Below are 8,036 nucleotides of genomic sequence, written 5' to 3'. Positions count from 1 at the left end.
CCGGAAACATTTTGTGTTCCACCCAATCCGAAGTTTGATCTTTGTAACCGCAATTTTACTCTCCATGTTGTACCGTGTCCGGGGATGGTGTCGCGGCGAGTGACGTCAGTCGGCAAACATGAGCGCCAAAGTGAGGAGGGTTGGTTCAAACTTCGAAAATTTATTTCCATCTATGATTTAAATCGTATCGGCAGAGCGGAAGTTTTCTTTCTCTGATAGGGGCCATTGACGACGGAACTTTCAAGGGAACTTCTTAAACGTCGTCTCTGACGTCAAACGTGAGGCGAAAAACGCTCCAGCTGGGTGGGGGTGGGGGGTGGGATGCTACCGGGGGGGAGGGGGTGGAGTGGGGGCAAGGTGCTTGAATTGATGAATTGCGACCCAATGGGGGCGCCACGTTCTGCGCAAGTACGCGATTAGGGCGTGTCTGCCTGAAATTGCGCTTTTGACTCCTCGCCTCGGCAGAAATAACCCGGTAAATTTCAGCGGCGTGTCGCGCTTCGCGGTGGATCGATTGTTCCGCCACTTAAACCTATAGAAAAGGGTCGATTATCGATGTGTTACCTTCATAATCGATTCTTCATTTCTTCATTTTAAGTGGAGAAATATCGATAATCGATTGTTTACGCTTCGCCTTTGGTAAATTTCAGCGTTTCGGAACGGAAGCGCCCTGGCGAATTGCGGATGGACGGTGCGGGGGGCAGCATGGAGTTTCTACTATTGATTTTCTCGGCTTCGCAGAGGCTCAAAGTACCCCGGGTGGATTTTTCGGACGGTTTTGAAGTTTTTTCCCCGTCCGATGAATCGAAACATTGCGCGATATGACCCCTTTTCTATTTTTTCACATAGTAAGTAAGTACAGTAACTTTAAAGCTGAGGAAAGGTACCCTAGCAGCAGAACAAATTTTTGTTTTTCTAAAAAAAGTATAAAAAAACATACCTATCTGTTATCTAAATGGGAGTTTTATATAAAAAACGTGTAGCGCTTTTATGAAAAAAAAAATCAAAGTTCAGACCTGACCATAATATATGAAAAATGATAAAAGCTAGATAAGGTAATTTTTTTTATTAACAATTTTTTTATTTTTTTATATAACGCATGCATACGAAAGTGTTAAGACTGAACATTTTTATGTAACTATTTTATGAAAAAAGGTCATCATTTACGTAAGCTTTTCGCGAATTAGAAGATTTTTTAGTATGTTTGCGAAAAGCTCACGAAAATTATGCCTTTTTTGCATATGATGGTTACATAAAAATGCTCACTTTCAACACTTTCGTGTGCATGCATTATATAAAAAAAATTAACTTTCTTACATAATCTTTATCTAATCTACAAGAATCAAGCATCAAAACACGATTTTGTGACAAGCGCAACCGGCCCATTCAAATAGGAGATGATGGCTGCAGGGGTGCAGGGGGATTAGTGGTTTCAGAGGCTCCAAATCCTCTTATAGGAACTTTAAAACCGTAGAGTCTTCGCTAAATTAGTTCACGCATCTCTAACGGTTTACGCATGTTTCAGGAACAGCCTCCGATTACTGAAATAGGAACTCGGTTTTTTGTGTTTTCAGACGATTGAATATGGCGACATCGGCTTTTTGGGGAGGCTCTGAATACAAAAACTTTTGTACAGGAACGATTTGACCACCTACGTACATTTTTTGCCAAAGAAGTTCAATTCTGGTGTAAGACGAGTCACCCTTTTTAAACCATTTAAAATAATGATGAAAACAGGAAAATTCTAAAAAAGAAAAAAAATAACACTTTTAAACAATGAGCGCAACGTTTGATGTCAACGAGAATTGGCCAAAGTAACCCTCTTACATACCCCTGATGAACATACTTAATGGACTTTTTGCTCCTCCGATGGGATCATTATGAAACAGCGCGTCAAATGCCCCGACATTTAAGTCGAGCGATGGTCGAGTGGTGGTTGGACTATAAAATGCTGAAATCGTTGATTTTTGCATTTTGAGAGCTTAGAACGAGGGAGTTCTGAGCCTCGTCGGTCCAAACTGTTATTTTTCTCTTAAAATATTGTATCAAAAGTCTCATTATCCGCACTTGCGACTTTCTAGCTCGATTGCATTTTCCACAAAAAAAAAAAAAAAAAAAAAAAAAAAAAAAAAAAAAAAAAAAAAAAAAAAAAAAAAAAAAAAATCTGCGAAATTGCTAAGATCGCCGAGATGAGAAATCCCAAGTGCCTTGCGGGACCACTTAACCTTTAGCTAATACTCTGAGATTTTTTTGTGCTTTTTTTCTAACCATGAGACAACTTTTTGGCAAGTATCTTTGTTGGATTTTGCAATTTTTTTTTTCAACGTCCAAAATAGGACACCCTAGTGTTCTCCCTCTGGAAAATATCATAGATCTCAGAAAATGAATAATATTATGTGTGTTACAGGAGAGGAAAACTTGGCGGAACCAAACCTTAATCAACTGTTTTTCAAACACATGAGAAATGTAAGAAGACTGATCCGACCTATTTTGATCTTGCTTTGTTCACAAATAGGAAGAGTATATTGACTGATTTGCTCTCTATATTATGGACTGATTTTGGAAGTTATTAGTGTGTTTTACGTTTTTTTTTTTTTTCTTGGTGACCGTGGCTAATTTGCGCGCAAATATGACAATTTAAGCCACAAATGCACATCAGCCCATTTCGGCCACACCCACGCAGGGGTTTAGTGGTGTGTTTTACGCGTTTTGTGTGAAATTTTAAAAATATGACTCAAGAAAACTCCAGTCCTATCCTCTCGTGTCGTTCATTGTTCGAACAATTTTCGGCACATTAAATGAACTAGGACGAATAGAAAAGATCATTGCGCTCCATTTAAAAACGGAACAAAACTCGGCTCAAATCATCGCATCAACGGTAGTAACGCCTTTGATACAAATATTCGAACTCTGCGGATGTGCGTGTTGCGGAGAGACAATTGAAGGCGCTCGGGCAGTTCTTCGTTCCACAGTGCTGTGCCATGTGCTACCGCCACGGTCGGCCGGGTGCCTTCACAACAGTAGCAATTCTTGAAAGTTTGCAAAACTGTTTTTCCTCAATTTAAATGTATTCAAAACAATCGATTCTTGGCGAGGCAGCTTCCCTCACCTAAAATTGATATTTTCAATGGATTTAAATGGTGGAAAAACAATGTTGCCAACTTTTGATCGCCACTGCTTTACAACTTGCTAGCGAGATGTTGCTTCAATGTAGAGCAGAGAAGGCGTAAAAACAGAGGGGACGGGCGGAAAAAAGGCTGTCTTATTTGCCCTATTTGCCCTTGCACGATGCCCTTCGAAACATCATAGCTTGAACTATACCCGTACCCTTTCAACTCGCTGAGCAAAAAACCTCCTGATCCAGGAGCCTAAATTTTTGAAAGAGCGATTGGTGGTAGTTTTTCTCCATTTGGTGCCCCCCTTTCGGTATGATGTACCTAGCTCAAGCAAAATCCTTACAGGAAGGGAATTCAGACGATTACCACAAACCTGAATTCTTCTTAAAAAGTTTACAAGGTCCATCTTGATGATAAATAGATAGGAAATGTTTTTCAAGCTAAACGCAAACTTTTTGTCCGACGAATAAGATTGTTTTCAATGGTTGTTAGGACGCAGTTTTAATTTTTGCTGCAGGAAATAATTCAGAATCAACTTTACAACCGAACTGAGTATGAAGTATAATCGTCCATTTTTTATTTTGAGTTTATTTTGGAATTTTTCGATGTTTTAAACGCGCTATGCATGCACGCAGTTTTTAATAGGTTACTGCGTACTATAGCGGGTATTTTAGGCCTTTCTTTGTTTGAACCGAGAAAAAGTAACATTCGAATCAAGAACAATTTCATATTTTTAAATCAACCGGAATTTCATTTAAACACAACAATTGCAGTTTCGCTCGTCATAGAATCTCATAGAATAGCAAACATCAATAATAGACCCATCCAAGTGTAACTGTATATATCATCCACCGTGGGAGCGTCTACTGTAATTTTATCCAACTTCATCCGTGTTTCATACTGAAAATTCATGAATCACCGATCGATGAAAACTATGTGGAAGAAACCATGATTGGTATGCAGTATGCACCACCTTGACGTGTGACGTCTTATCCCGTGGTGAATGATATCCCCGTTAATATTGGGTGTAGGAACTTAGCGTTTGAACTGATTTTCCGATTTAGGTGCTTAAAACCATCAAAACACGATTCTGTGACCAGAGAAACAGACCCATCCTTAAGCGGAAAATATCAGTTGGCGAGGAGTGATCGATTATCGAAATTTCCCCATTTGAAGCTATCGTAAAGAATCGCTCATTAATGTGTTGGTGGCGAAAAACCTGTTTATTGATCCTTTTTCATGGGCTTAAATGACGGATAAATCGATAAATCTCACAGCACGCTACGCCACCGAATATTCAGTGAAATCCCCTCTCGATTGAAGTGGGAATTTCGTTGAGTTTAAGGAGTCTAATTGCTCTATCGCGAGGTGACAAGTTTCGTCATCGATATCTTTGGGACGGAATAAAAATTAATTATCCGCGGCACATGACATGCTTGGGGTCGGATCAGAGTAGCAAAGCAGCGACAAAGTACGGAAACAGGAGCAAAACGGAGGAAAATGATTCAGCACAAGTCGTCACTTATCGCCGATATGAAGGCGTGGCTTTGCTTTGAGATGATACTCGTTGACCATATACTTCTATGATGTCCATAGGGTCAATGTGGAAAATGAGTTACGCTCTTTTGTTAAAAAGCGACCAAGTGACCCAACGTGGAGGGGGGGGGGGGGCAGTGGTCACTTGCAGGCCTCACCGGTGATTAATCGTCTGCCCCCAGCTATTGGCACCGCTCTCAGATTTCCCCATTCTGCTGTGCTAAGGAAAAACGCCGTATGAACACACACGCGTTGCCGAGTATACTCCGATTAAATAATTATTTTTGAGAAAATGTATCAATATTTTTCCTCGGAATCCCCACGCACTTTAATTTGTATTGTGAATAAAATTTTCTGAGAAATTAGAGGTAAAGTATCCAGAGATTTTTAGGGTAATTCGTACTTTATAAAATGAAATTTGACAACGCTCGAAAGCTTATACGGTGTTTCCCCTCAGCACAGCTGTAATTAATGCGTCGACGGAGCCTCAGTCCTGATTTTTTTCGCTTAATTTGGCAACGCTGGGCCATTTTGTGTCGTATATCTACATGAATACGGCTTTTGTCGTGTGTCCAAATCCCACCCTTCACTCTCTGCCCGCTAATCCCGTTTTGTGGCCGGTCGTGGAAGGTCCTTGAAAATTTACACATCGCCGACGTTCGATCTTTCCCCTGCACCTGACCTACGATCTTGTTGACTCCACAGAGCTTTATGTCAACTAAACTTTTTTTCCTGTGTGAAATATACAATACATTTTCCATGTGATCAAGTCTCTGCATTCGACGGGAAGAATTTGAAGAATTGAAGAAACGGCCGAATTGAGGTATTTTTGACGTTTTCGAAGTGATTGCGGGCACCGCACAACGAGGAATGTAAGACATAGGAACCAAGTAGATTTTTTTATCCCTTGCGGAGGGTATGAACTTACTTTGCACAAATTCTCGGACCTCCACTGCCACTACAAGGTGTTCCAAAAAATTATCAAAAAACGGCCAATTTGAGGTATTTTTGACGTTTTCGCTGCCATTTCGGATATCGCAGGACGAAGAATATAAGACGTATGAACCACGTAAAATTTTTTATTTCATACAGATGGTATGAACTTACTTTCCACAAATTTTCGGACCTTCATTGTCATTACAGGGTGTCCAATAAATTTTCGAACGCGAAAAAACGGTCAAAATTGAGCTATTTTTGACAAGTTTTCCACCATTATGGGCATAGCTTGGCAGAAAATAAAAGACGTAGGAGTTTTCTGACATTTGCCCTTCCATACTGATGGTATGGACTTGCTTTCCACAAATTTCCGGATTTTTACTACCATTATAGGTTGCTCAAAAAATTCATTATACGTTAAAAAACGGCGAAATTTCGATTTTTAGAGCTGCCGAGCGGAGAGTTTCGGCATTACCAAGCGGACTGAGAGTGACTTATTAGAAAAACAAAAATTTTCCCTTCATCTGCAAGGTAAGTATGCGCTAGGTTTGTACCAATTTTTGGACATCTAGCGTCAAATCCGTGTTGCTGGCAAAAATATCAAAAATATACGGCGAAAATGCCAAAAAACCCGGAAAAATCTCGATGTTTAGGCTCTGTGCGCGCCGGGTTAAAAAATTTTTTTCTCAAAATCCTCTCGGCTACCGTGTCTTTTTATCACATAGAACCATTTAAGACCGTGCAACATTTGGTTTTGTCGATTTAAAAAAATAAGTCCCACCCTAACTTACACCTTCCCGAAACAAAAAGATTCAACAAAGGATTAATGCGATAAAAATTGGACTGAATCAGCCGGCTTTGACTCTGCCGCCCCCCCCCCCCCCCCCCCCGGCTTACATCCAAGAAAAAGTGGGTCGTTGATTGAATTTGGCGAGACCATTATTGTTTTCGATCTACAAAGTGGCATCATGCTCTACTTTACATCTGATGACCCATTTTTTGGTAAGGTCTGAATTTATTCGAAGCTGGTCCTCCCGTCCCTCATAAAAAGCCCGTGCAACGTTGCCTTGCTTGGACGTATTTAAATAAGAATGAACTATATTTATTCTGACATGAGCCTTAAGATCCATAAGACTGCATGATGGGTGGCAGGTCTCATGTCAAAGTGGATATAGTTCCTTTCGATTTGAATGTGTCCACTAAAGGTCGAGATGAGGTTACTATGTTCCTTAGATTAGAGATAATGTGCGGTACGCACAAGAGATCAATTTTTTCAGCGACCCCGCACTACGGATATATTTGGAGCTGCGTCAAGGAAGATTATCATTAATTCTGACAAAATTTGATTTATTTTCATTGCTAACTCCGAAGTGGTTCATTATGTTGCAATTTTTTTTGAAAACGGTTCGATACAACCTATGCTAACGGCAAATTTCCGTAAAGTTATATTACCTACGTCTGATGAAGTGTATGGATCAATGCCGATGCCTGATTGCATATTGCATAATTATTTGAATACACGCTAATGGATCACTAGAGACTAGACATAGTGAAAAATTAAGAAACACAATATGTCAACGGTCTATGTCTGCAACCACGTATCTCGTTTTCGGTACTTGGAATGACGTTCGTATTTTACTTTTTTAAAGGAGAACAAATCGACATAATTCCCCGAAGTTTTTGCAGAATTTTCTTCGCATAGAGAAAACGTGCTCCACGCGTTTTGGGCTGCCCTGGAGCCCATGATCCCCTGGCCCCCATGGCCCTGGAGCCCTTGCTATTGTGGGAGGAGTTATTTATTGATTTCCATTAATCTTGGGCTTAACTTTAAATAATTATAGCTTGGTGTCTCAATTTTATATCATGTTCATTGGAGTAAATTTAACTTTTTTCCCTCAGCATTTTCTTGGTTTGGGGGGAATGCCTCGCCGATATTCAGATTATGCTGATTGTTATCTAGTATGAAACAAAATTTCTTCTGCGGGAAGGATTTTGAGTATTATTTCTGTTATTTATTTTTTATTTATTGTTTTAGAATTTTTCCTTCTTCTGCGTTTAGTAAGATTTAAGCTTGGCGATTGGGTCAGTTCGCGCCTGGCTCCATGACGGCCCGAAACGCCCTTTGAATTCAATTTTTCAAGTTTTACTAGAAGCGAGTAAGTTTGTCAGAACAATTGATTTAAATTTTATAAATAGACCGTTTCTTTTTTTTAAAAAAAAAAAAGTTCCGAGCATGCCATTAGTATCACCTTGTCACGGTCAGAGGCGGATCCAGACCTTTCGATTGGATGAGGATCCAAATTTTCTCTGGAAACTTGTCGAAATTTGGAGCATCTAATGTGCTTCAATCTAATGTTTTTGAGAATTTTACTGAATTCTCCTTTCCTCCGTTCCTCCCTCTTCATTCATTCCCTTTTCCCCCCTTCTTTTTTTCGGGCAAACGAGAGG

General features: G+C 40.0%; 1 long non-coding RNA gene across 2 annotated transcripts; it reads left to right on the top strand.

Annotated features, from left to right (window-relative positions):
• Positions 1 to 365: 365 nt before the first annotated feature.
• On the top strand, positions 366 to 7,663 carry LOC140224099 (uncharacterized). Of its 2 annotated transcripts, none has more exons than XR_011899374.1 (3): positions 366 to 852; positions 1,575 to 1,688; positions 2,408 to 7,663. It is a non-coding gene; the product is annotated as an uncharacterized lncRNA (long non-coding RNA). The 2 variants fall into 2 exon arrangements; XR_011899373.1 differs by having other exon boundaries at positions 369 to 848.
• The last annotated feature ends 373 nt before the right edge of the window (positions 7,664 to 8,036 follow it).

This window comes from Bemisia tabaci, chromosome 2, assembly GCF_918797505.1.
Source record: "Bemisia tabaci chromosome 2, PGI_BMITA_v3".
Lineage (NCBI taxonomy): Eukaryota > Metazoa > Arthropoda > Insecta > Hemiptera > Aleyrodidae > Bemisia > Bemisia tabaci.
The sequence above is the reverse complement of the archived record's forward strand: the minus strand, read 5'-3'. Positions and strand labels throughout refer to the sequence as shown.